Below are 27,215 nucleotides of genomic sequence, written 5' to 3' on the forward strand. Positions count from 1 at the left end.
GCAGGATCCTCTAGGAAATGTACAGCCCCTATCGGCACATTTTCTGCCAAGTTTCAGACTGCCACCAAGTTTATCAAGGTGATACGTCTGTCATGTGAACCAACATCAGTGAGTCCGGTGTAGTGGGGTGCATGCCTTTAACCCCGAACTCAGGAAGTTAGAAGCCAGGCAGATTTGTGAGTTCAAGCAGTTGAACAAAAAGAAATGGGAAAAAAAGCTGCCGCAGGTACCAACGCCTATATATTCTCCTAAACTGACAAACCAACAAAACAACAAACAAAATAGGAGATAAAAATAGTTTCGTAGCGGGGTGTTGGGGATTTAGCTCACATGGTAGAGTGCTGGCCAAGCAAGCTTAAGGCCCCCTGGATCCGGGTCCTCAGTTCCTTCTTCATTATATATAACCCAATAAACACTCCAAAACAAAAACAAACTTTGTAGCAAAGTAGACAGAATCCAAATGTGAGAAAAATAACATGTAGTGTGCATGTGACACCTTCATACACCTGTCAGGGAATGAAGGCCAATTTCCATCTTTGGTTGTAGGTGGAATATGTTCCCTTAGCATGCTCCTGTGAGACTTATTATTAGGGTGGGGTCATTCAAGGTTTTATGTGTTTTTTTTTTTCCTTTGGTTGGTTTTAATTTCATGTATCTATTTCAATCAATTGCAATTTTTATTTTATGTTCGCATTTTGGATTTGCTGTTTATAGCAATCTTCAGTGTTTGGTGGATGTCTGGGGGGTCCAGTTTAAGACAGAACAGCTGACCTTGCCTGGAAGTTGGTTCATGTTTTTAAAGAAGTGAGGGCAGGAGAGAGAGAGAGAGAGAGAGATGAGATGAGAGAGAAGAGAGAGAGAGAGACCGAGAGACAGAGACGAGAGCAGAGATGACAGAGAGATACTCACCAGTGGGCTTATCTATTCCAGGGGATGTGCAGGGAGTTAGTGTGTGAAACAATACAGTTGTCTTAGGGGATCACAATGTGAGAGGCCAGCTCTCCCTCCCAGGCTGGCCAGAGTTGCCTGAGAAGTCCTCCTCAGTTTTGTCTGAGCAGATCCAGTGGCTGAGGCCAGGAAAGGATCCTATAGATTGTACATTCTCAGAGTTGTTGGTGGTGGATTGGGAAGCATGGAGTTCTGGGGTGCTCTTCTCACCCCAGAGTGGAATAAGATTCTCTTTTTTCACATTGAGCACATTAAAATGTCTGTCCTAGGAGCTTAGTGTTGCTCAGAGGACCAAGCAGATAAGACAGATGTGTTCTCCTAGTGCTGGAACACTGTCAAGACACCACTGTTGGACACAGAAGCCAGCGGAGCATGATTATCATCCCAGGACCCTTGTTTTCATGTCACATTAGGGACACACAGAGAGATGTACCATCCACATCAGTCACACAGACTTTTCTGTGTCTCATGCTGTGGTATATTGGTACTGTCTATGGAGAAAGAACACATGAGATGAGATCTTATCAATGTAACTGTGGGATGGACAGGGGAAGTTTCCAGGAAACTTGGCCAAAGGAAGGGCAAAAGGCTGCTTACCTGTGCAAGTACAAGCGACCTTACAGATATGCCCCTCTGAGTGCAAACTTGGGCTGGCACGAGACAGGGCCCACAATAGGTTGGTGCTCCTTCATAAGGTTTTCTGGTTTGATCCATATCACAACACCTATCACTCCCTCATGGTGTGGTGCATGGCACATGGTGGTGAGTATGGAATCCAATTCCCAATGGGAATGGTGGTCTTGAAGGAGCAAGCATGGAGAGGCAGCAGGTGAGTAACTAGAGGGCAGAATTGGTGGAGGGAGAAGACTCAGCCAGCCCTGGAGTCACTCCCCAGTGGAGATTGTTCCAAGCTTTGCTCTGAGTCAGGTCTGAGGACTCAAGCAATGTACCTTGCTGTGGTTGATGACATTTGGGGGTTCTTGCAAAAGGTTGGCAGGAGGCTACCCTCTAGAGGAGTCCTACAGGGCTGCTTGCTGGCCACATTATGAACCTGGGAACCCATCTTGAGCCAGGTAGGACAGGTGACTAGAAATACTCTCCCTGGGGAGAGAAGTCTTGCCCCACAGAGAAGACCAGGTTTCCTGCCCAGAAACAGGGAGCAAAAGACAGTTACTACCCAGAGGGAAATCTCTGATGTTTAGCCAGGCAGGGGGGGAGGGCAAGGTGCTATAGTTCCATGAGACAGCTTAGGACCCCTTTGCATCTCAACCGTCCCCTCTGTGCAAGACCCTGTGGAAAGCCTGTCCTTCCTGCCTGCCATTTTACCTGGAGGGATCTGTGCTGGGGTGAACAGCTCTTCCTCTCTAGGAGGAGCCTGTGTCCATGCTGCCTCCTGGACATCTGGCCTGGCTCCCAGTGGGGCTTCCGATTCTCAGCCAGACTGGTCCCCAATCCGTGGCTCACAAGCCATTAAGCTGGGGCTTGACCTCTTCAGGACTTCAAAGCAGAAAGACACAGGAAGGAGACTCTTAGTGGCTTTGGAACACACAGGACTTACTGTGCTGGTCTGCAGTGCCTAAGTCCCCCACTGGTCCTCCATGGGATCTTTGCCTTCTGTGGCCTTGCCCCGCCTCCTGCTCTCCCTGCTCTCATCAGCATCTCTGCTGTCCACTTGTAGCTCAACAAGCCTGAGGTCAGACTTGAGGGGATTCTCTGGGATTGGTCTCTCTGAAGTGACAGGTTGTTACATTCACAAGTGTGCCACAATGTGCCCAGGCATCATTTATCATAAAGGACAGGAGGAGAAGCACCAATAAAATGAAGTAAGTGTACCCACCTGGTTCTGGGGATGACTCCATGATCCCTTCCCTTTGGTGCCAAGTTCTTGCAGGAGGTGTGGCCTCTGTTTGCAGGAGGAAGGCAGCAGCAACAGAGGCGTCTGAGGCAGTTCATCATTGTTTTCTTGACCCCTTTCCAGCTGTGGCGCCTCTGTGTTCGGGAAGATGCTGGGTCTGTATCCTTGGGCTGGCCATGTGTGATGGTCACATCCTGGGTCATGGCCACATCCAGATTCATAGCCTCTTCCTGGATGATGTTCTCACCCTAGGGTCATGGTGGGCTTCTGGGGTGATGGTTACATCCTGATTGATGGCCTCTACAACCATGATGGTGGCTTCCTGGGTCATGATCGCTTTCTGTGATATGGCTTCATCCTGGATCATGGTCCTCGGGGTTTCCTGGGTGATTGCCTCATCCTGGGTCAAAGTTGCATCATGGGTGATGGCCTCATCTTGAGTAAAGGTGGTTTGTGGAGTGATGACCTCATCCTGGGTCAAGTTTGCATCGTGGGTGATGGCCTCATCCTGGGTCATGGTACCTTCCTGGGTCAAAGGTGGTTTCCTGGGTGATTGCCTCATCCTGGGTCAAAGTTGCATCATGGGTGATGGCCTCACCCTGAGTCCAGGTGGTTTTCAGAGTGATGACCTCATCCTGGGTCAAGTTTGTATCATAGGTGATGCCTGTATCCTGGGTCTTGGTCCCTTCCTGGCTCAAGGTGGCTTCATGAGTGATGGACTCACCCTGGTCATGGTCCCTTCCTGGGTGTTGGTCCCTTTCAGGGTCAAGGTGCTTTCCTGGGTGATGGCCTCATTCTGGGTCAAGGTGTTTTCCTGGGTGATGACCTCATCCTGAGTCAAGGTGGTTTTCTGGGTTATGGCCATATTGTGGGTCATGGTTATTTCCTCGGTCAATGTTGAATAACGAGTGAAGGCTTCATTGTGGGTCATGGTCCCTTCCTGGGTCATGGTGGCTCCATGGATGATGGCCTCATCCTGGGTCAAGGTCCCTTCCTGGTTCAAGGTGGTTTCCTGGGTGATTGCCTCATTCTAGGTCAAGGTTAAATCATGGGTGATGGCCTCATCCTGGGTCATGGTCCCTTCCTGGGACATAGTCCCTTTCTTGGTCATGGTCGATCCCTGGGTGATAGTCTCATCCTGCAATGTATCCCAAGAAGAGGAGACTGTGGGGCTTAAATACTGAGATGCCTCCTGGGAACTCCAGGAGACTTGGGGACTGTAGGAGGACATGCTGTTGTCCGTGTCACCTGTAGTCTCATTCTGGTGTGGCCTAGGAGAGGAGGTATCCAGAAAGAGAGCTGGCTGAACACTGGCCATTTGGCCAGCAAATGACCCGAAATCAGACCGTGTGAAATACTCAATGCTTTCCAGGCAGCTGCTTGTGAAGGAATCAGTCACAGGATAGAACAGTTGGGCTAGATAGGGAGGGTGCATCCTCTTTGATTGGAAGAACAGGGCGGCAGGCATGCTGTGCCTTGTGCCACCCTGCCTGGCATTCTTCTCCTCTTTCTCCTTGGTCTTAGATGGCAAGGTGAAGGTGGGAGCAGCAGGCTCGGTAGCTCTCCCTAAAGACACAGGGAAAGTGTGAAGATCTGCCAGGTTGAGGACAGGGCCTGACTGCATGGCTCTCAAGGGTTTCTCCTGGTGATGGAAGCAGTCTCCCCCAGGTGACCGGTGCTGTAGAATTAGGTAAGTGGCCATCACCTGGTTGTATTTCTGGTCTCTCAGAGACTCAGTGATTTCTTCAGGTTTACACCCCATGACTGTCATGGCCCTGACAATGCCAGGGCTCGGGGTGCCTGGGAGGGACTGGGTGGAAGTAGGTGGTGAACGAGCCTCACTGTTCCTGACCATGGGGCGCCTCATGATTTGGCCTATGGTGGGCCTCCTGCCAGGGTTGATGATCAGCAGTTCGATGATGACATTGTAAATATCGATGGAAACATGTGGAAGCACCTTGAAGTTTGCAGCAAGGATCTGCTGTTTCACCCCTGCAACAGAGCTAGCTTTGAAGGGAAAGTGCCCAGCGACCATGAGGAAGAGGAGCACACCTAAACTCCAAATATCAGTGGCACGGCCATCATGTGCCTCCTCTCCAAAGAGTTCCAGGGCACAGTAATATAGAGTGCCACAGAAATCACCAAGTTTCTGCCCAGGGGATGACCTTAGCAGACAGGCCAAAATCTCCCAGCTTGGCATTACCCCTGCAGTCCAGGAGGATGTTTCCAGCCTTAATGTCTCTGTGAGCAATAGAGTTATGGTGACAGTACTGCACGGCATGCAATATCTGGATAAACAGTCTTTGAGCCTCGCTCTCCTCTAAGGACCCCACTTCCAGTATATGATGCAGCAGGTCTCCCTCTGATGCATGCTCCATCACCAGGTAGGTGGCCTCTCTGGTCTGGACCACATGGAACAATTTAATGATGTTGGCATGAGTCAGGGATTTCATGATGCTGACTTCACTGTTAATAAACGAGGCATTCTTCTCCTTGTTTCTAAGAATTTTTACAGCCACACAGGATACAGTGGGCACATGAAAGGCCAGTTTGACCTCTGAAAACTGTCCTTGGTCCAGGGTCATCATCATTTTATAGTCATCTGTCAAGGTCTCCTCGTCAGAGCAGCGGGCCTCCTCGCCCTGCTCCATGGTCAGGTCCTGGTTGCTACGGCTACAACCACTCTCTCAATTGGGAATTTTAAGCAGTCCCAAATCAAGTCCAGGAAACTGTTTATCAATACGAATTCCTACATCCAAAAGGAAAAGAAAGACAGAGATACTTCAGACAACCTAACAGGGACTCAATGCTCAGGAATGGAAGAAAGCACCTCCCAAAGCAGCAGACAGCACAACAAGACAGAGATCCAGGGGAAGGAATCAACCAGAAACAGAGAATAAAACAAAGGGTCACAGAAGCTAAGAGCTGCTTCTTGGGAAGGATAATCATCCTCTTACCCGAACTCAGCACTCACTGAGAGAGAAGGCACTAATAAAATCAGAGGCAAGAGCAGTTGATAAGACAACAGACACCCCCAAACCTGAGTGCCTGCGTGTAGAGATGGCTCAGGAGTTCAGAAGACCTGTATGTGGTCCTCAGGACCCAGGTCAGGCAGCTCATAACTACCCTAACTCCAGCTCTAGATGAACCTACACCTCTGGACTCTGAGGGCATCCATCCATATGCATGCATGTGCGCATGTGGGCACACTCACACAGACACATGCACACTCGAGGGTGCCAACATGCACAATCACAGGTAGTACACATGACTTAAAACAGTGATAAAAGTCTTTTTATATTATTTATTTTCTATGACTTAGAAGGTCATAAGAGGTCATCAAATCCCTTGGAAGTGGAGTTTCAGGTAGTTATGATCTGTCATGGGAGTGATGGGAGTCAAACCTAGGTCTTCTGCAAGAACAGTACATGCTCCTACCTGCTGGGCCATCTCTCTAACCTACCCGACCCCCAAATTAACACTCAAAGAATTCAGCTTATTCTCTTTAAATTCAGATTGATGGGTCCTATAGGATGACAGCTCCTGACTACATTGGGATGTTGTGATAAGATACTGTGTTCCATGGCACCCCAGGATCTATGGGGCTGAGAAAAAGTTGACACCATTTGTCACATGGTCCCCATTGTTCCTGAGATTTCTCACCAAAGTCCACGATCCAAGAAGACAGTGGCCTGATATGTTCAAAATGACCAAGAAAGTGCTTGTCATCCAGAACCCTAGAGACAACATGTGAAGGAGATGGAGGCCTATCCTGGTACCCGAAAGACTTCTGTTCTCAAACAAAATGCCTTAGTTTGTCCCTTATAAACAACAGAAATCGGTTGCTTGTGTATCTGCACATTGGCAAAGTAAGATCAAGATACCAACAGACTGAGTGTGTAACAGGACTGCTTTCTAACTCTAATTGGTACTTTGTATGTATTCCCACGTGGTCAAGGAAAAGCATGAGCTCAGTCTCTCAAGCTCCTTTCTAGAGGCCACATGTTCTGCTGTGTGCCAAGTCTTTAGTGCTCGTGAGTCCCCAAATCTTTTGTTTTGTTTTGTTTTGTTTTTGTTTTTTTGAGACAGGGTTTCTCTGTGTAGCTTTGTGCCTTTCCTGGAACTCGCTTTGGAGACCAGGCTTGCCTCGAACTCTTAGAGATCTGCCTGCCTCTGCCACCCCAGTGCTGGGATTAAAGGCGTGTGCCACCACCGCCTGGTGAGTCCCCAAATCTTAATACTGATGTTTTATTATTGACGTTTCAATAGAGACCTGGCAGGACACAGACACAGACTCACACTTCCATACACACACACACACACACACACACACACACACACACACACACACACACCTCACAACACCTCACAATTAGACATGATACAACTAGCTGTGTCCAGCCCGAGAGGAGTCCTGCAGGGCAGCTGATGTACATTATGTAGGAGCTCAATGGGGAAACCAGGAAAGTCTGTTATGGGATATTTGATGGAACTGAGAAACTCAGAGACTGGTAATAGAATTAACCTTGGCTCAGGGGGTTGGATCCAGCAACTAGTTGAAAAAATTAGCCCTAGAGAGGAAGGAGGAACCAGGAATATGGATAGAGAGATGCACAGGAAGGAGGAGCAAGGGACTTAGAGATTTGGGTCTTTTTTGGTTTGGTTTGACACTTTTTTCCTTGGGTCTCTGGCCAAAAAGGAAGGTCTTCTGGTTGCTTCTTGACCTCTCTCATCTAGCAGGTTTAGGTTTTCTCCACAAGATCTGATTCCCGAGTCATTATTGATAAATAGAACAATAGTCTTAGTTAAAACTTACATTTTCGGCTGTGGCAGGGCTGGTACCAGTGGGACCAGAAATCCTGCTAGGCCTTAGGCTGTATGGCGGGGTGCTGCCTCTGGGGCCTCGGGGCACTGATGGCAGTTAAAATATCAGTAGATTGAGGCGAGGCCACTAAACTGACAGAGAAACAACCAAAGTCTCATAAAGGTGAGCACATGGCAGTTATTAAAGCTAGGAGAGTGGAGGCAGGGCAAACAGCAGTTCAAGTCGTCTTTGGCTCCACAGTGGTCTTGAGGCTAGCCTGTGCTACAGGAGACCCTGTCTCACCAAACCAGAAATCAAAAGCAAAGAGAAGAGCAGGGACTGTTTTGTTTTGTACATGATCGAGGTTCCCAATGCTTCAGAAATATCGTTTGCTGTGAGACGCAGGGCATGGACACAGTGAGTGTGACATCAACAACTGAGGGGGAGGGCTGTGGGCAGCCTCTTCCATGTTCTTGAAGCTATGCTGCTGTCACCTCCCATCAGAAGTCATTGGTTTTACACGTTAGATGGTCCTCACAGAACCCCACCCAGAACCAGCTATGTGACATGAGCCAAAGAAACTGGATGGAAGTTTGCAAGAGGTCAAGAAGGATGTTTTCTGTCAAGAAAATGTTCACAGTGCCTGAAGGCATCACATGTCTACACATTCCACACATAAGCACTGGCTAGCAATTCTAGCAAACCAAATCATCACACGATGAAAGGGAGACATGGGTACTGTCCAGCAATGGGCACCGAAGTCCTACTTGCCAGTTCTCTATCAAGTATTAGATTTCTGAAAGTCACAGAGGATAGGCCCTCCCTCATCATCCACACCTGGGAATACCTGGAAGGAGACTGAAGGGCTTTGGTGTTATGACCATGAAGGTTCTGCTACCCACCAACTCTCCCCAAAGATGAAAAGATTAAGATTGGAGGTGGTGGCACATGCCTTTAATGCCAGTACTTGTGAGGCAGAGGCAGGGAGACCTCTGTGAGATCAAGGCCAGCCTGGTCTACAGAGAGAATTCCAGGACAGCCAGGGCTACACACAGAGAAACCCTGTCTGGATAAACAAACAAACAAATGATTAGGAGTTGTTTTCTTTTTTTTTTTTCTTTTTTTTGTTTTTTGTTTTTTTTTAGCTGAGGATCAATCCCATTGCCTAGCAAATGCTAGGCAAGTGCTCCACCACTGAGCTAAATCCCCAACCCATGACTAGGAGTTTATTCATGGCCAGGTTTGGGAAAATCAGGTAAAGACTGCCCTTGTCAATGAAATGTCCCTTCCTTTTCCAAAGGGACAGGTGTTTGAGGTGGGTCTGTGGAGTGCTGGCCATGATTCCAGCACTAGTTACTCATGTTCCTGGACATGTTCTTTGAGCTCTTTGGCCAGCAGAACTGATCCTTTGCTTCAAAACTGTTATTGTCTCCACCCTCTGTGAGTGATAGCACACAGCTTTAGTCCTGTGATTGCACCCCCCCCCACTTGAGTTAGAAAATGAAGATGACCCATGAAAGGACAGCTTCCATCAGACAGAAGGACAGAAGACGGTGGAGGGACAGGGTGTGGAAAGTCCCCCCAAGGAAAGTTCTTTTCTTCCTCAAAGAATAGGCTCTTTTCAGAATTTCATTTTTTTCTCTTCTTGAATTATTTGCAGCTGCCTTGCTTCATACATAACATGAAAAGAATGGAATCTCATCTCTGACCTGTTTGAAGCCATGACTTTTGACCTGCCAGACTAAGTTAACCACCTAGGAGGAGACTTTTCCTAAAGGACAGACACAGAGGATATCTATCCCTCCTCAAACGCCTTCTACCTAGGCAGGGGTGATGCATGCCTTTAATCCAGCACTAGGGAGGCAGAGACACTCTCATTTCTGAATTTGAGGCCAACCTGGTCTACAGAATGAGTTCTAGGACACCTGTGCTACACAGTGAAATCTTGTGTTGAAACCTCCCCCCCCCCAAAAAAAATACAAAAAAGAAAGACCATCCAATGTGGCCTCTCAGTCCTTGGACTAGGAGTCCACAAAACATAGAAAGGAAGAGCCTGACATAAAAATGAAACACTAGAGACTTGAATCAATGGGCAGGAGTTAGTGAGATGAGAGGAATGTGTTCCAAGTTCATGTATATGTATGGGAAGGTCACTGTGAGATTACACACTCAAGATGTGTGGCTAATATAAACTAATGCATGTTTTTTAATTGTGGAAAAGGGATAAATCAAAGTGAAAATGACATAGATCAAGAAAGAATAGAAAAATAAAAGTGCAAGATTATCAAGAAAAATAAGAGTAAGGACAATCATTCCTGAAACAAATAAGTGAATAAATAAACAGGAAAGCCACAAAAGCCCTGGCCTCAGAAGGGAACTGGGAACTCACTCTGATGAGGTTCAGCTGCTATGCAGAGTTCTCGTGTCGCTCACCAGTGTGGAGATCCACCAACCAACAGCTACCACACTGTATGGACAGAAACCAGCTCTAGTGTGATCTGTATATGGCCAGATGTCTGTCATTCCTCACAAAGGCTCCTTGTGACATTGTAGCAAAAGATGCACTAACCATGTCTGGGTACAAATCATGCTGATTTCCTCAGTTTCTACACTTGAGGACAGGGAAGGCATGGAGCAGGGAAAGCAGGTACCTAGGGCAGTAGGGACCTTAGGAGGTTGGTTACATCCAGTTCTTTCTTCTTGCCAGTGACTGACTTCTGGCAAGGCCCCCATTCATAAAGTCTACACCTTCCCCAAACAGTGACTCCTGTTCAAACACATGATTCTTTGTTGGACATCTGCCATTGAAACCATAGGAAGGAGACTTTCCACTTTAGTAATACTAGAAGGGATGGTGGTAATGCCAGCAACAGGCTCCAGAGTGTTGTCCTTCAGTGGGTTGTGGACACTGATATTCAGCTATCAGTGGACAGGCAGCATGGTTCCTCTTCTACTTGCTCCCTAACACTTTAAAAACTATCCACTGATAAAGCTCTTCATATACACGCTCAAGAATGTCAACCCCTTCTCATTAGACTCAGATTATTCAGAAATGGATGGTGGTCTCTGGTTGATGTTGGGAGGCTCTGATGGCTAATCTTGTCAATTTGAGTATATTAGGAATTAACTGAAACCCAGGCAGTTAGGCACACCTGAGAGGGATTTTCCTTGGCTGAATGATTTGAGGTGGAGACTCTCCCTAATTCTGGATCCTAAGAGTCAGCAGATCCACCCTACGTCTGGGCCACACCTTCAGCTGGCAGAAGGAAGCTTGCACTTTTTCTGTCTGCTTTCCCTCACTCTCACTGGCAAGTTCATCTAGTCTGAGCCCTTCCTTGCCAGTGTTAGAACCTACTTCTTCTGGACTCCCGTGTGGACTGAAAACTGGAAGCTCTTTAGGATCTTCCTGGGACTCCAGCATCAGATTGGTCTGCTAAGTCAGCCAGTGTAGTGGATAGCCATCCCAGCATTGGCCTGGAAGTTCCAACCCCCATTGAGGCTTCGGTAATGGTCATGCCCACAAGGCAGGGTGGAGGAGGAAGCGGAAGACCAAGGATCGGGAAGAGGTCTCTCGCTTGGTTCCTGGACTCTGGACGCTGGAGGTAGACCGAGCAGAGTTCTCCAGAGAACACAGCCGGACTGCATTATACCCTTGCCAGACCCTGTAACCTACCCCTTCATTTGTAAGTACCCCACAAAATAAACCTCCCTTTTAACTACGTGGAGTGGCCTTAATAATTTCACCAATAAGCCAGTGTCTTAGTTATTGTTTTATTGCTGTGAAGAGACACTATGACCAAGGCAGTTTGTAAAAGAAAAGCATTTAACTGGGGACTTGATTACAGTTTCAGAGGGTTGGCCCATGACTCTCATGGCAGGGAACATGGCAGCAGGCAGGCATGGTGCTAAGGCAGTAGTTAAGAGCTAACTTACATCCTGATCTTCAGGACAGGACAGGGAGAGAGAGACAAAGAGAGAGAGAGAGACTGACAGACAGACAGACAGACAGACAGACAGAGAGAAATTGAGCCTGCACTTTTGAAACCTCAAAGCCCATTCCCAGTGATATACCTCCTCCAACAATGCCACACCTCCTAATCCTTACTAAACAATAACTTGGACCAAATACAAAAACTGAAACATATGAGTCCCTGATGGGCACCTGTACTCTCATTCAAATAATCATTCTTTCCTTTTTCTTTTCTTTTCTTTTTTTTTTAAAGATTTATTTATTCATTATATATACAGTGTTCTGTTTGCATGTTTGACTGCAGGCCAGAAGAGGGCACCAGATCTCATTACAGATGGTTGTGAGCCACCATATGGGTGCTGGGAATTGAACTCAGGACCTCTGGAAGAACAGCCAGTGTTCTTAACCTCTGAGCCATCTCTCCGGCCCCTTCTTTTTTTTTTAGCTGAGGATTGAACCCAGGGCCTTATGCTTACTAGGCAAGTGCTCTACCACTGAACTAAATCCCCAACCCTCAAAAAATCATTCTTATTATCCCAGTGAGTTGATAATTGGTATATTGAAAATGAGCAAGGAAAACAAAGTTGCTGAGTGGTGGTTTTCTTCCCCTCCTCTCCCCTCCCCTATTTAATCCTAGCACTTGGGAGGCAGAGGCTGGATGATCTCTGAGTTCAAGGACAGCCTGGTCTACAGAGTTAGTTTCAGGACAGCCAGGGCTACACAGAGAGACCCTGTCTTGAAAAACCAAAATAAACAAACAAATAAGTCAACTAGAATTATCTATACAGCAAATCATCCTTCCCATAGCTGTGGGCGATGGAGCCAAATCTAGGCATTCTGTTTTCTTCCTGATCTCCAAAAATTCCTGAGTTTTGGTAAGTTATTAAAAAGTAGAAATTGAGGAGTTGGGAATTTAGCTCAGTGGTAGAGCGCTTGCCTAGCAAGTGCAAGGCCCTGGGTTTGATCCTCAGATCTGGCAAAAAAAAAAAAAAAAAAGAAAGAAAGAAAGAAAGAAAGAAAGAAAGAAAGAAAGAAATTGATTACTTGTGCTTATGGAGGTTGGCAAGTCAAGTTTAGGGCACCAGTAGATTGTGGGTGGGGTGAGGGCTGTTTCTGTGTTGTGTTATTCCACATGGCTGAGGAGGAATTAAATTCAGTCCTTCAAGATCTTTTTAAATACTGCATATTCTAACTCTTCAAAAACTAGCCTAATGTGAATGTAAATTTTCCCCTTCTAAGGCCCAAATCTCCCTTAAAAGGTCCAATTCCTGTGACTTAATGCTAACCCCAAGTATAAGTAGCCTTTCTAGTCACTGCAAGGATATTCCTTATCTTGGAAACCCAACCATAAAACAACTACTGAGGGAATTCTTGGTGATTGAGGAACTTCTGGAATTTGGATTTCCCAGCTTAGCATGGTAGCTAAATTCCTATGTAAGGCCTTGAAGGAACCTGAGGATGAACCATTAGGTGAAACCCCAGAAACTGATACAGGCCATAAACCTCCTAAAACAAGCATATCCCTGCACCCTAGTGTTGACAACCTGACTCTACTAAACCCTTTCTAGCTCTGGGAGTTTATTATTTTAATTTATTTTTATTTTGTGTGTGTGAGTTGTCAGGTCCAAGGGAAACTCCATCTCCCCAAATTCCAGAAGAAACAATTGGCTGTCCACAGAGCTGGTGTGCTGTGGGATGTTCTGTATGTTAAATGTGTTGCTCTGATTGGTTAATAAATGAAACACTGATTGGCCAAAGCCAGGCAGGAAGTATGGCCGGGACAAACAGGGTAGAGAAGGCTGAAGCAGAAGACGCTGCCAGCCACTGCCTTGATAAGTGAGATGTAAGGTACTGACCAGTAAGCCACAAGCCACGTGGCCACTTATAGACTAATAGAAATGGGTAATTTAAGATAGAAGAACTAGATAGCAAGAAGCCTGCCATGGCCATACAGTTTGTAGGCAATATAAGTCTCTGTGTGTTTACTCGGTTGGGTCTGAGTGGCTGCGGGACTGGCGGGTGAGAGAGATTTGTCCTGACCATGGGCCAGGCAGGACTGGAGTTTCTACACTGGAGATACGGTGAAAGAGCAGTGCGCGCTCTCCACCACCGAGTCACCACTACAATACCATAAGACACATTTTCTGCATCAAAACGATGAAAATGGAGTCCAAGTCAAGTAGCCTCTAACGCTGTGCCCTACACAAGCACTGGAAAAGGACCAGCCTGGTGTTCCTGTGCACCCAACATTTATCATCCGTGAAACACAGAGCACTAAAGACAGGAAAAAGTGCAGAGTTTTATTATGAAAAATCAGTGTGAGTCTGTTTAAGAGGGTAACAAGGATTTATTAAGGTAATAAAAAGGAAGATACACTCACAAACACAGAACCAAGTGAACAGCCAGGCGTCGTCCATTCTGCCAGGGAGCAAATGGATCCAGCTGTCTGAATCTATCCCAAGAAGTGTCGGCTCTGCGGGATGACCTGCACCTTGCTGTATAGACCAGGCTGACAATGAACCTGTGGCAATCCTGCCTATCCTGCCAAGAACTTGGAGCACAGGTGTGAGCCACTATGAGCAACTGGATTAGACATGTGACAGGAGAGCTGAGGAGCTGAGCAATGGGGAGATTGATGAGGTGCTATGCACTTGTGATCCCAGGGCTGGGGAGGCAGACACAGATGGATCCCTGGAGTTCACTGGTCAGCAAGCTTAGCTTACTCAGCAAGTACCAGGCCACTGAGAGACCCTGCCTCAGAAAACAAGGTGGACAACTGAGGAAAGACAGCTAAGATCCCCCCCCTTTCTCTCTCTCTCTCTCTCTCTCTCTCTCTCTCTCTCTCTGTCTCTCTCTCTCTCTCTGTGTGTGTGTGTGTGTGTGTGTGTGTGTGTGATTTTTGTAGACTTTACATTTCTGAAAACATTGCCTTAGAAATATAATAAGGTTGACAAGATAGTTCAGTGGAAAGAAGAGATGGCATAGTGGTTAAAATGTCTGCTTTTCCAGAGGTCCTGAGTTCAAGCCCACCAACCACATGGCGTCTAACAACCATCCGTAAAGGGATCTGGTGCTCTCTCCTGGAGGGCAGGCATATAAGCAGACAGATTACGTACACATAAATAAATCTTAGAGAGAGAGAGAGCTTGATAGGCAAGACTGGAGGCCCCCATAGAAGAGAATTGCCTCTCTCAAGTTGTCCTCTGATCTACACACACACACACCACACACCACACACACACACGATGAGGGGGAATTTGTATCTTACACAGAATTTGAGTCCAAAATCTAGGTAGGACAGGGGTTAAGTTGTTGATGCATAGATCCTGTTTTCCCTTCCTTCCAGCCTTGTTTGGGAACATGCATCCCAAACTTCAGGAGTTGAGGATAACCTTGAACTGATCTCCCTGCCTCTGCTTCTCCAGTGCAGGATTCCATGCATGTGACACCACTCCAGCTCATGAGCCTGTTTGGCTTTCTGGAGCAGAGTCCCCACTCTGGGCCTCTGAGTATTGCAGCTGGCTTGGTCCTGTCTGCAATCAGCCATACTGCTCATCACAGTATGGGCACCTCACTCCCCAGGTTACTCTCGCCTCTCTGGCAGCACGAGGGAAAATCTACACTTGTTACTTCCTACAGGGTTTGGGGGAGGCTCCAGGGTGGGCACAGCTCCCCACAGATCCTGACACTGGATGAGCGGGGAGGTTTTATTTTTTTAGTGTAACTTACGGTACATTGCCATGCTGTGAGGCTCTCAGTGTCCCAGCTAGCTCATGCTCAACCCCTTCCCCAGGCTGCCTCCCTGCCCAGTCCCACATTCTTCATCCCACCCAAGGAAAAATGACTCCTTCAAGCAAGCTGGCTGTCTGGGCTCAAGCTGCTCACAGCTTGGAAGTAGCTTTCCCAGCCTCTCTGCTCCCACCCAGCCTCCTCCTCCTCTCTCTGTTGTTTGGTTTTCTCTAGCTGGGCCCCAGGTGCAGAAGGCTGAAATACAGGCACTCCCCCTGCCCGGAGTATTTTCTAGTGTTTGCACAAGCCCTTCTCGCTTTCCTGTTTTCTTACTCCCTTTTGAGCCTCTCCTTTCTCCTTCTTCCCTCCCAATTGTCAGTCTTCGCTGCTTGACGCCACCTTATTTTTGTTCGCGTCTGGATGAAGCATCATTGTGTTGCGCAGTCTCTGGTTTTCTTTATTTCTTTTTTCTAATGATATGGACGAAAGGCGGGGTCCTGCAAACGATAGGCATATATGCTCTGTCACTAAACTGTAGGCCCTAGGCCCCTTGTGATGCTTTTAAAAATGTACAAGACATTTAGCTAAAAGCCTCTTTTTGCCTACCCCCCCCAAGATTCTTTAATATTTATTATGAATTGTGTGTGTGTGTGTGTGTGTGTGTGTGTGTGTGTGTGTATGAGAAGGTCAGAGGAAAACTTAAGAGTCAGTTTCCTCCTTCCATCATGTGGGTCCCAGGATCAAACTTAAGTTATTAGATCTATAGGTAAGTAGGTGCCTCTACCCACTGAGCTGTCCTGTCAGTCTAACACATTTAAAGGCCCAAGACTTTGTTGTGTTTATATCTATTTCCCTGCTTCTAGTAGATACAAATGTCTCATGTTGTGTACACCCTGTATCCCATCTATTTTCTCATGGATGTGCAAGGACCCTGACTCAACTGGCTACACAAACACCATTGCTTTGAGCCCTTGTAATGGCTAATCTTGGTGGTTTCCTCTGTTGTATCTGGAAACAACTAAACCCCAAGATTCTGGGCACTCCTGGGAAGCAGGAAGCCCCACCTTCTGGTGCAGCCTACAGGTGAGGACCGGCAGGAGGCTTTTCTCTTGGCCTGCTATCCCACTCTCACTGAGATGTTATCTACACTGTTGCTGCAGCTAGAACTCAATCAACTCTTCAGGATTCCAATGTTGACTGAAGATCAGCAGCCCTCCAGGAATCCCCTGGGACTCCAGTGTCAGATTGGGACTACTGAGACATTTAGTCCCGAGGTCAGAACAACTGTCAAGAGCATTGGCCTTTTGGCTGTGAGACAGCCATTGTTGGACCACTGAGACTACAGTCTTTGGAAGTGCGATCTCTCAGCTTCATGCTTTGGCTGTCTGCTGCCATGCTGTCCCTGTCGTGACTATCTCTAACACCCTGAAACCATGATGAAGTCCTTGAGAAACCTTTCTTCTGATGGAAGTGCAGGGCAGAGAACTTTATCACAAGCAGTACTCTTAACAAAAGAGAAGGTTCACCAGGAACATACTTGCCCACCATCAAGATCTGTAATCTAGCTTGCTTTTTAAGACAGGGTTTCTCTGTGTAGCACTGGCTGACCTGGAACTCACAGAGATCCATTTGCCTCTGCCTCCCAAGTGCTGGGGTTTAAGGTGTGTGCCACCACTACCTGGCTTTGTTTATTATTATTATTATTATTATTATTATTATTATTATTATTATTTTGCTTGTTTGCTCCCTTGCTCTTGTCTCACTTTCTCAAACTCACACTGAAAGCTATTTCTGAAGTTACATATGTCTGGGTCCTTGTTGTCTATTTTTCTTAGATTTACTACTCTCTCATTGTTGTGGATATCGCTCTATGTAAATAAAGTTCTGATTGGCCAGTGGCCAGGCAGGAAGTATAGGCGGGACAAGAGAAAAGAGAATTCTGGAAAGTAGAAGGCTGGAGAGACACCGCCTACCGCCGCCATGAAAAGCAACATGTAAAGACACTGGTAAGCCACAAGCCATGTGACAAAGTATAGACTAACAGAAATGGGTTAATTTAAGATAGAAGAAACAGATAACAAGAAGCCTGCCATGGCCATACAGTTTCTAAACAATGTAAGTTTCTGTGTGCTTTCTTGGTTGGGTCTGAGCGACTATGGGACTGGCGGGTAAGAGAGATTTGTCCTGACTGGGCCAGGCAGGAAACTCTAACTACATCTCATTTTATTTCCAACAGTATGTTCTATTAACTAGCTGTTTGCTATGCATTTGTTCCAAGGAAACAACCCACATTGACCTCTGGGAACTAAATGACCAGGTCCTCCTTTGTAGCTTGGTACATAGAATACATTGCAATCCACTCCCGAAAGATTGATTTTTATTTGTGTATGTGTTTGTGTGCATGTCTGTATGTGTGCCACATCTGTGTAGAGTGGACTCTTTTGGACCTGTAGAGTACAAAAGAGGCCATTTGATCCTTTGGAGCTGTTAGGAGCAATTGTGACCTGCCCACGGTGGTCCTGGGCACCAGAGTCAGGTCCTCTGAAAGAGCGTAACTGCTGAGCTCCCAGTAACTGCTGAGCTCTCTCTGGGTCTGTTGTAGTCCTGCTCTGTGCACTTGAAGACCATGCTGGCTGAGTTAAAGAGAATGGAAGGGACAAGCCCTGAGGCGGAGCGACTGTGGCTGTATTCTGGAGTATTAGCAAACTAGTTCTGAGTTTTTTAATGGTGGAATTTCAGGTAATTTATTGTATTTTTCCTTTTATTGAAAATAGATTCTTCTCTCACATGATATATCTTGGTTGCCATTTCCCCGCCTTTAGTCTCCCAGATCTTCTCTCCCTCTCCACCCATCTGGACTGGCTCCCTTTCTGTCATCAGGAAAGAATAGGCTTCTAAGAGACAATAATAAAATATAACAAATTAAAATACAATAAGATTAAACTTACTTATTCTTATACTTACTGTATTCTTTTTTATATATTTTATTTTATTTTTATGTGCATTTGTGTTTTTGCCATGGGTGTCGGGGTCCCCTGAAACTGGAATTTCAGACAGGTGTGAGCTGCCGTGTGTGTGCTGGGAATTGAACTCAGGTCCCAAGAGTCATCACTCTTAACCCCTGAGCCATCTCTCCAGCCCCTATATTCTTTTTTGATGGCAGTAGTGTTTTGGTTGCATGTTTTGGTGTGTGGTGTGTATGTGAATGTGTTCACATGTGTGTACACAGTGTATGCATGTGCTGGGGTGTTTGAACAGGCACTGTGGAGGCCCGAAGTCCACTGGTTCAGCTAAACTAGCTGACCAGCTCCAGGTATCCTTCTGTCTCCACTCCCCAACAGTGGGGTTATAGTGCCTGGCTTTTATAAGGGCTTTGGAGATTTGAACTCACGTTCTCATGTTTACACAGCATACACTTTACCCACTGAGCCATCTCCCCGAACTTCATTTGCCTACGTTTGCAAACATTTTTAGGAACTCTCTCTGAGGTTTTGAAAGAGGGATGATTTGGACCAGGGCTAACATTTGCCATTGGCGGTCACCTTGGTGGTTGGCTTAGTCCATTTCTGTTCCTGCAATGGAATACCAGAGTCTGGAAACCTTACATAGAGAAAAGGCTTATTTTGCAAACAGTTCTGGCAGCTAGATTGAGCGACCGCACCTGTCAAAGGGCTCCGCTGGGTCACAGTGTGGCGATGGCATCATACAGTAGGAGCATGTACAAAAGGTCAGGTGGAGAAAGAGGGGTAAGGGGCAGGCAGGAACTGAGCATCTTCTTTTCTGCCAGTCCAGCCCAGAGGGTACTAATCCCTAACTACCTAATCCCCCTCACTCTTGAAACTCCTCCATTTTTTTTTTTCTGTGTCGTTTCATTGAGGACCAAGCTTCTAACACATGACCACTAACCATCTCCAAAGCGTCTTCCAAGTCTGCCGTCCTGAGGTCCTGAGTTATAAAAACAAGGGTGTTTGAGCTTCTCTTCTGCTATTTGTTAAGCTCCATCTGCTGTGGGAGTATTTACCTCTACAGGGAATTCTGGGATGTGGTCCAGCTGCTGGGAGCCAGCAGGTAGGAACTATCACAAAGGCTGCTTCAGAGCAGGTAGGGAATGATGAGATTTTCCCTGTTGGGTGCTCAGGAGCTGAGGCGGCCTCTCCCGAGTCAGCTCTCACTCCATGCTCAGTCTTCTGGGCCGAGCGCTCATTTCCAGGGCAAGTGGGCAAGAAACACAATCAGAGCATTGAAATAAACAGAAATTTTGATTCCCCAGCGGCTCCTGAACCTTAGGTCCTCTGAGGGATAAAAATCTACTGTGTTTTATCAAATGTTTTCCATCTTAATAAGTACTAGGGAATGCCAGAACCATTTGCAACTTCCTGCTAACCCTGGGGACTGGGAGGGCGGGCCCTTGGGGCCTCTGAATAGGTATTTCCCCACTGCTGAGTGGAGCTGGAAATGGCCTTACCCTGAGGCTGCAGAGTCATTCTAGGAGACCAGCTCTGCAATCTACTTCCGGCAGCACCAGCTGTCTCCTTTCTTGGCAGTGGCCTACACCTTTCTAAGCCCCAATGCTGCCTGGAGGGCATTTGCTTACAGGCCACAGAGTGAAAATATTGAGAAAGTGCACATGTTTTCTTCAGTTTGTATATATTACACAGGAGGTGGGAATATGGTTGCTGCACAAACCATCGAATGCAAGGAACGCGACTGTGAAGAGAACAGGTTAAATCTAGTTTTGAGCCCTTACTCACACATTACTCATGACGGAGCAGGAACCCCCAGGGAATGACATGGGCCAGAGGCAATTGAGAAAGGGGCTCCAGTCCAGAGCCTCTTGGGGCTCCACCACTTTCCAAGCCCGGATGTCGGAGAGCTCCCCATGCCTGCCAGCCTGCGTGCCCCATCCTCTCGGACCTTATCAGCTGGTACCCACCCCATCTGCAACCCTTGGCCCAGAGATGTGGAGAGATGGCGCCTCTGCAGGCAGCAAGTGGCATCACAGTGTCGTCGCTTTGACCCTCAGTAGCTCTGTCTCAGAGGCTCCCTCCAATGGCGTCTGGTGGACTCTGCATCATTGTCCCCTGGTCCCTTACTACCCCGGTTGCTGGGTCACTGGAAGGCAGGAGACCGCCCTAGTCTTATATACTACGAGCTCCTTTTCATTTAGATTCCTAAAACAAATAGACCGGTTTAAAGCCATGCGTGTTTCCTAAGGTTAGACGACGTTTGAAGGGGAGAAGCCTGGAAAAGAAGGAAGTGGAGTGAAGAAGCTGACATTGGAAGGGAACGGGGTGGGGTTGGGGTGCGGTGGGGGGACGACGGACTCGGACACGGCAGGAGAGGAGAGATTACAAGCTGTAAGAGAGCTGACTTACCCTCTTAGAGCGGCGGCTCTCAACCTTCCTAATGCTGCCGCCCTTTAATATAGTTCCTCACGTTGTGGGGACCCCCATCTCCCAACCACAAAATTATTTTCGTTGCTGCTTCATAACTGTGATTTCTCTTCTGTTAAGAATCGTACTGTAGATATCTGTTTTCCCATGGCCTTAGGCGACTCCTGTGAAAGGGTGGTTGAACCCCAGCGGGGTCTCGGCTCAGAGGTTGAGATCCGCTCTTATAGAGGGAGAGGCAGGAAGCAGTGTGTTGGTGGGTGTGTTCAGTCCACTTGCACCTGTTGGCCTCTCCTGTCACAACATTATGTAACAGCTCATGCTGTGTGCTAGCTGCTCGGGTGTCGGGGTGGTTCCCAAAGTTAAACAAAGAATTGAACTCCCAGTGGCAAAACCCCCAAAGGCTCAGAAAGGTGAAAACAGGCATTTAACGGGGCCAAAAGCCAAGAGCAGAAACACCCTGTTGGCAAGCGCGGGGTCTCCATAGCAGGCAGATCACCCAGTGGACTCCAGGCCGGTCTTTCACAGGGCCCCTGGGCTCTCCTCTCCTCGGATCCCCCTTTTTCTTTCTCAAGTCCCTCCTCCCTGCTCCCATCACTTCTTCTACCCGGATGGGGTGGTTCTTGCTTCAGGAAGGTGGTCGAGCTCAGGGAGGTTGTATCCCACCCAGCCACAGAGTTCAGCTGCTCTGGAGGAACGCCATTTTTCACCGAAGCTTCTTTCCTAGCTGCCTCTTCCCTGTATCTCTTCACACTTCTGCATAGAGGACCCCCGAAAGCCCCAAATCTACTGGCTAGGAAGATGTCTCAGCTTAGGTAAAGTGGGTAAAGTGTCTGTCGCACAAGCGTGAGGACCAGAGTTCCGGTCTTCATCACCCATACAAAAGCCAGGTACTTCGAAGCTGTATTCCCAGCACTGGAGATGTGGAGATAGAAGGGCCCCTGGGGCATGTTTGGGTAGGCTAGCTCAACCAGTGAGCTCCAGGTCAATGGAAGACTTCGTCTTAAAAACAACAACAACAACAACAACAACAACAACAACAACAACAACAACAAAACAGGTGGAGCTCAATTGAAGATACTTGACTTCAGTCTCTGGCCTCCACACATACCTGCATGAACACGTGTCCACATGTAAACACACACAGACATAGTTCCAGTCTACCTCTAGAGGGAGCTCAAGGTCTAAAGAGATGGCCAGCCGTCCTCATGTAAGTTGTCTGTCTGACCGGAGGGAAAGCAGCTGTCCTTTAGGCTCACCGTGAAGCAGTCACTGACTGCCTGTCCGAGCCCTGCATGGGAAGAGGTCAGGCTGGGAGGAAGATGTGCCTGTGCACCTCAGCCCTCTCCTGGGATACTCAGGGGCATTGCTGGCTGGGCCCGGCACCCTGCCAGTGGCAGGGGCTTCTGAGCTCTGTTGTTTTCTGATGTGACTTATATCTCATGTCCTCAGGAATAGGTGTTCTTGCCTATGGTTCAGGGCTGACTCCTGCCTGTAAATTGGATGAGGAAGGCTTGCCAGAAGACAAGGAGTAACCACTCATCACAGTCTGGGACAGTCTATCTCCCCTGGTACCAACTCTCCAGGTGAATGAGGTCAGAGATCAAAACCACCTTTGGAAGCTAAGTGAAAGTTCTCCAGGCCCCTGACTCTCCTGGCAGGCACCCATATTTGGGCAGCGGCCAGTCCAAAGAGTTGAATCCAGGCCTCAGACCAGTGAGGCCAGCGCATTGCCTTGCTTAGCATGAGCAGGAAGCCCAGAGGCTTCTTCTTTCTTACAGCATAGGCATCCTCAGATTGAGCTATTTTTGCCCACACAGTATCTCATGTAGCCCAGGCTGGCCTTAAACTTACAGTATAGCTGAGGTTAACCTTGAACTCCTGATCCTCCTACTGCTACCTCTTGAGTCCCAGAATTACAGACATGTATAACCGTGTCTGGTTTATGTGGATTGATCCCAGGGCTTCTTGTGTGCTAGGCAAACACTGAGCCACCTCACAGCGAATGCTGAGCTTTCTCCTCTGATCTCATCCCACATAACTCCCCTCCCCTCAACCTTCCCTGGGAATGCCACAAACAAATTACTCCAGAAGCCCAAACCCGCTATAGTGGATCTAAAGTGACCCCCCCCCCCACACACACACACACCCTACCCCAGGCTTGATACAGCTTTCACCTCACAGGGAGTAAGAGATGGTTTATCTTGAGCCAAGTAGGAGTGACCATGGCCTAAGAACATGGATTCGGGTTTTCCCAAATAATGTCCTCCCATGTGGAAAAGGCTTCATGAAATTTTTATAGTCACAGAGCAAAGAAAGTCACAAATCGAGGCAGCTTTCAAACACACTGGTGGAAATACCAGGTAGGCTAGGGTATTAGTTACATTTTTGTTGCTGTTGCTGTGACCAAATACCCAATGAGAAGCATCTTCAGGGAGGAGGGTCAGGGTTGGAACTGCTTGCCAGCTTGCTCATGGGCTCTGGCTTATTAGCTAGCTTTTTATTACAGCCCAGCACCACCTTCTCAGGGAATGGTGCTGTCCACAGTGGGCTGGGTCCCCTATATCAATTAACCATTGAGACGACCCCACAGACATGCCCACAGGACAATTTGATCTAGGCCTTTTGATCACTCGGTTCAGACCTCTTCTCAAGTGACTCTAGGCTTTGTCAAGTTGACAGTTAAAGCTAATTAGGACAGGATACATCCTGGAGGGGTAGGCATAGGCGGCAGGCGGCTCCACGGTTACAGGAACCTGCCACTGAGACTGCTCCGTTTGTTTTGGAGCAGACAAGAAACAGAAATCAAACTGGAAGAAGGCCAGGCTGTATGATCTGAGGATGAGTTCCTAAGGTCCTTCTCAGTGCTGGGATTAAAGGAGTGTACCACCACTGTCTGGCTTCATATTCTTGCCCTCAACTCTAGCCTCTTCTTCATCAGGTCACTTCTGATCAACAGGGGCTTGCTTGCCTCTGGTCAGGCGTGCCTAACTGCTGGTTGGGCCCCTCTGTCCTGCAGGAGGTTGCTGTCATAGCCCCTGGCTGATTTGGCTTTAACCTATCTAAATCTATCTGGTGGGAACCTGATGGCTGTCTGCTCTGAAGGTGGCAAGTATGTGACTTAGACTGTACTGTCTCTCATAAAACTGGGCTAATAATTTCGTATCTCCTTGACCTACTTAGAGGACTAAAATAATAGTGGGTGCTGCAGGGTGTGGAGTACATGTCTGCACTCCCAGCTTTTGGAAAGTGGAGGCAGGAGAATTGGGAAATCAAAGTAATCTTATCTGGCTACATACTGAGTTCAAGGACAGCCTGACTCCATAAGACATTGTTTCAAAAAAAAAAAAAAGAAAAAAAAAAAAGAATAGCTGGGCGGTGCACGCCTGTAATCCCAGCACTCAGGAGGCAGAGGCAGGCAGATCTCTGTGAGTTCGAGGCCAGCCTGGTCTACAGAGCTAGTCCAGGTCAGGCTCCAAAGCTACAGAGAAACCCTGTCTCAATAAACCAAAAAAAAAAAAAAAAAAAAAAAAAGGAAAAAATAGTCGGGAGTGGTGAGCTTTTTAATCCCAGCACTTGGGAGGCAAAGACAGGGGAGTCTCTGTGAGCTTTAGTTTCACCAGGTCTAAATAGTGAGTAGTTCTAAGCCAGCCAGGGACATATAGAGAGACTCTGTCTCAAAATAAATAAAGTAGGCATCAAGTACCCAGCACTACAAGGGTCTCAAGTCTCTACTCTAGAACCCGTAATAGTGTTCCCTATGCTTGTGAACAAGGTCACACTTTTACAAAAAATCCATTGATTTCTGTGTGTGTTTGTGCTTGTGAACAAGGTCACACTATTTCAAAAATCCATTGGTTTCTGTGTGTGCTCGTGTGTGGGGTGTGTATGTGCAGGCATGTTTGTGGGTGTTGGATAAACGTTGTCAGGAGGGGGGATGGGGGTGTGGTGGGGTGAGGGGTGTGGTGCTGCCACCTGCAGGTGCCCTTTAAGAGGCAGCTAAATTTCAGCCGACAACTGGGGAAATACACACATGCCTTTCCTTACTAGCCATCAACCTCTGTGTCAGCTGGCTCTGCCCCTCTTGGCACGGCAGCTGGCTCTGCCCCTCTTGGCACGTCCCGGAAGCCTGCAGGAACTCACAGTCAGCAGGTGGTGCCAGGACAGGGACCAGCGTGAAACTGACACTCAAGGACCTTGATTGAAACATTAGAAATTTTTGAGCCGAAGAGGTGGCTCAGTGGTTAAGGGCACTGACTGCTCTTCCAGAGGTCCTGAGTTCAATTCCCAGCACCCATACTGGGTTATAACCACCTGTAACTCCAGCTCCAGGGGACCTGACACCTTCTGGATTCTATCAGGAGCTACACACACACACACACACACACACACACACACACACACACACACACACACACAGAGAGAGAGAGAGAGAGAGAGAGAGAGAGAGAGAGAGAGAGAGGGATTGTGTACCAACCACATGCATGTAGTACACACAGAGGCCAGAAGAGGGTGTGAGATCCCTGGAACTGGAGTTAGAGATGCTGTGATCTGCCATGTGATCACTGGGAATTGAACCCAAGTCCTCCTAACTGCTGACTCATCTATCCAGCCCTAAAATATCCCAGCACCCTGGAGGTGGACAAAGATGAATCTTGTCTCTCCCAGGCTAGCCTTTCTAGCCAATGGTGTTTCCTAAGCCAGTGAGAGACTCTCTCAAAAAGCAAAGTGAGGCCTTAGAGATGGTTCAGCAAGTGTTGCCACCAAGCCTGACAACCTGAGTTCTATTCCCAGAACCCACATGGTGGAAGGAGAGAACTAACTCCTGCAAGCTGTCCTCTGACCTCTGAGCACATGTGCACACAAGAAATAAATGTAAAGAAAGATTATTAAACAAACAAACAAAAAAACAAGGCAGCAAGTAACCGGGGAATACCTGAGGTTGATCTCTGGCATCCACAGACACATGCACATGTGTTCCCATGAACACACACACACACACACACACACACACACACACACACACACACACACTTTAAGGATTTCCTGGTGGTGAGAGCCTGCATGATGGTACAGGTCACACACCTGGGAAGTCTTTGTATCTGATCATAAATGATCTTCTCACAGTTTCCAGGGATGTCTGATCCCCTGCTGACCTTTGTGTCATCTCCGTGAACCTGTCACTTTTGCTGTCTTCAGCTCTCTGGGCTTCTCTCACAGCCTTGCCTGCAGTCTGTAGTCTTTCTGGAAGATGGGAGTGCTTGCCCTGTTATGGCTGTCCAGAACATGTGGTGTGGTAGATGGAGTATCTGTTATGGAAGAGCCTCTCTGTGGGTGCTGCCCCCCTTTTCCTGTGGGTTCTGGGCATCTAATTTAGATTCTCATGCTTGTAAGGAAAGCACTTTACCAGATGAGCATCTACCCAGGCCTCTGTTTATCTTGATTTCTTCTTTTGCCTTTCCAGTGCCTGCTTAACCAACAGTCTAGATTAAATCCTTTATTGAAGTAACCAAGGCCATTCTTGTTTTCCTAGCTACTCCTGACCAACCAGTAGACCTAAGACTGATGCATGCTCCTGAAGGCAGCACCTGAGAATCATGCCAGGGTGCAGCTTCCCTCATGGGATGTTGCTTCAAGGAACCCAGTCTCAGAAATGTTGCTGGAATCTCCAGCACATCAGTTTCCAAGGTAAAGGAAATCCTCACCCAGGACAGTTCCCCAGTCTGAAACTGTGTATAGGAGCATGGAAGGAATGTTTAATTTGAGAAAGCCAGTAGAGACCCTTTGTCTTTTTATCCCAATCACAGCTGTCAGGGCTAGTTAGCATCAGAACCAGTCAAGTGTCTCCAAAAAATGCTTCTGTGTGTACAGCAGCTATCTGGTCACCAAGGAAACCATGCATCAGTGAAAAGGGCCCCCAGGAACCAGCTAGAAACTCAGCTGCCTGACAAGTCTGTCATTAGCAACTGGGCCCAAGTGTAGAAGGAACAATTCTCTCAAACTTCTCCTAGCCAATCCCTTGCAGTCTTCAGCTTCCCACATTGAAAATCTGCTCACCTCAGAAAGACATGTTCTGGCAGGCATGACCAACAGCAGGAAGAGCGCTTGCTTGCTTCCTGACAAATAAGACAGGCTGACTACTGTGTGGGCCTGGGACTAGCATCCTTAGAGCATACCAACCCAGGCCCTGGCGTCTTCTGATCATCTGGCCTCTAACCAGAGCTCACCGAGTCTGCCCAACATCTCTGGGCATCGATAACCAGGAAGCTTGTTTCATAATTACTCAGGACCCTTCTTTTTCTCAAAATTGGGGTTCTTGGGCTAGAGAAATGGCTCAGAGGTTAAGAGCACTGTCTGCTCTTCCAGAGGTCCTGAGTTCAATTCCCAGCAACCACATGGTGGCTCACAACCATCCATGATGAGATCTGGTTACCTCTTTTGGGCTGTAGGCATATATGCAGACAGAACATTTTATACATAATAATTAAATAAATCTTTTAAAAAATGGCGTTCTCTCCC

At 47.5% G+C, this 27,215-nt stretch overlaps 1 pseudogene; it reads right to left on the bottom strand.

Annotated features, from left to right (window-relative positions):
• Positions 1–4,570: 4,570 nt before the first annotated feature.
• On the bottom strand, positions 4,571–5,454 carry LOC118580126 (annotated as a pseudogene).
• Between the last annotated feature and the right edge of the window lie 21,761 nt (positions 5,455–27,215).

Source organism: Onychomys torridus, chromosome 3 (assembly GCF_903995425.1).
Source record: "Onychomys torridus chromosome 3, mOncTor1.1, whole genome shotgun sequence".
Lineage (NCBI taxonomy): Eukaryota > Metazoa > Chordata > Mammalia > Rodentia > Cricetidae > Onychomys > Onychomys torridus.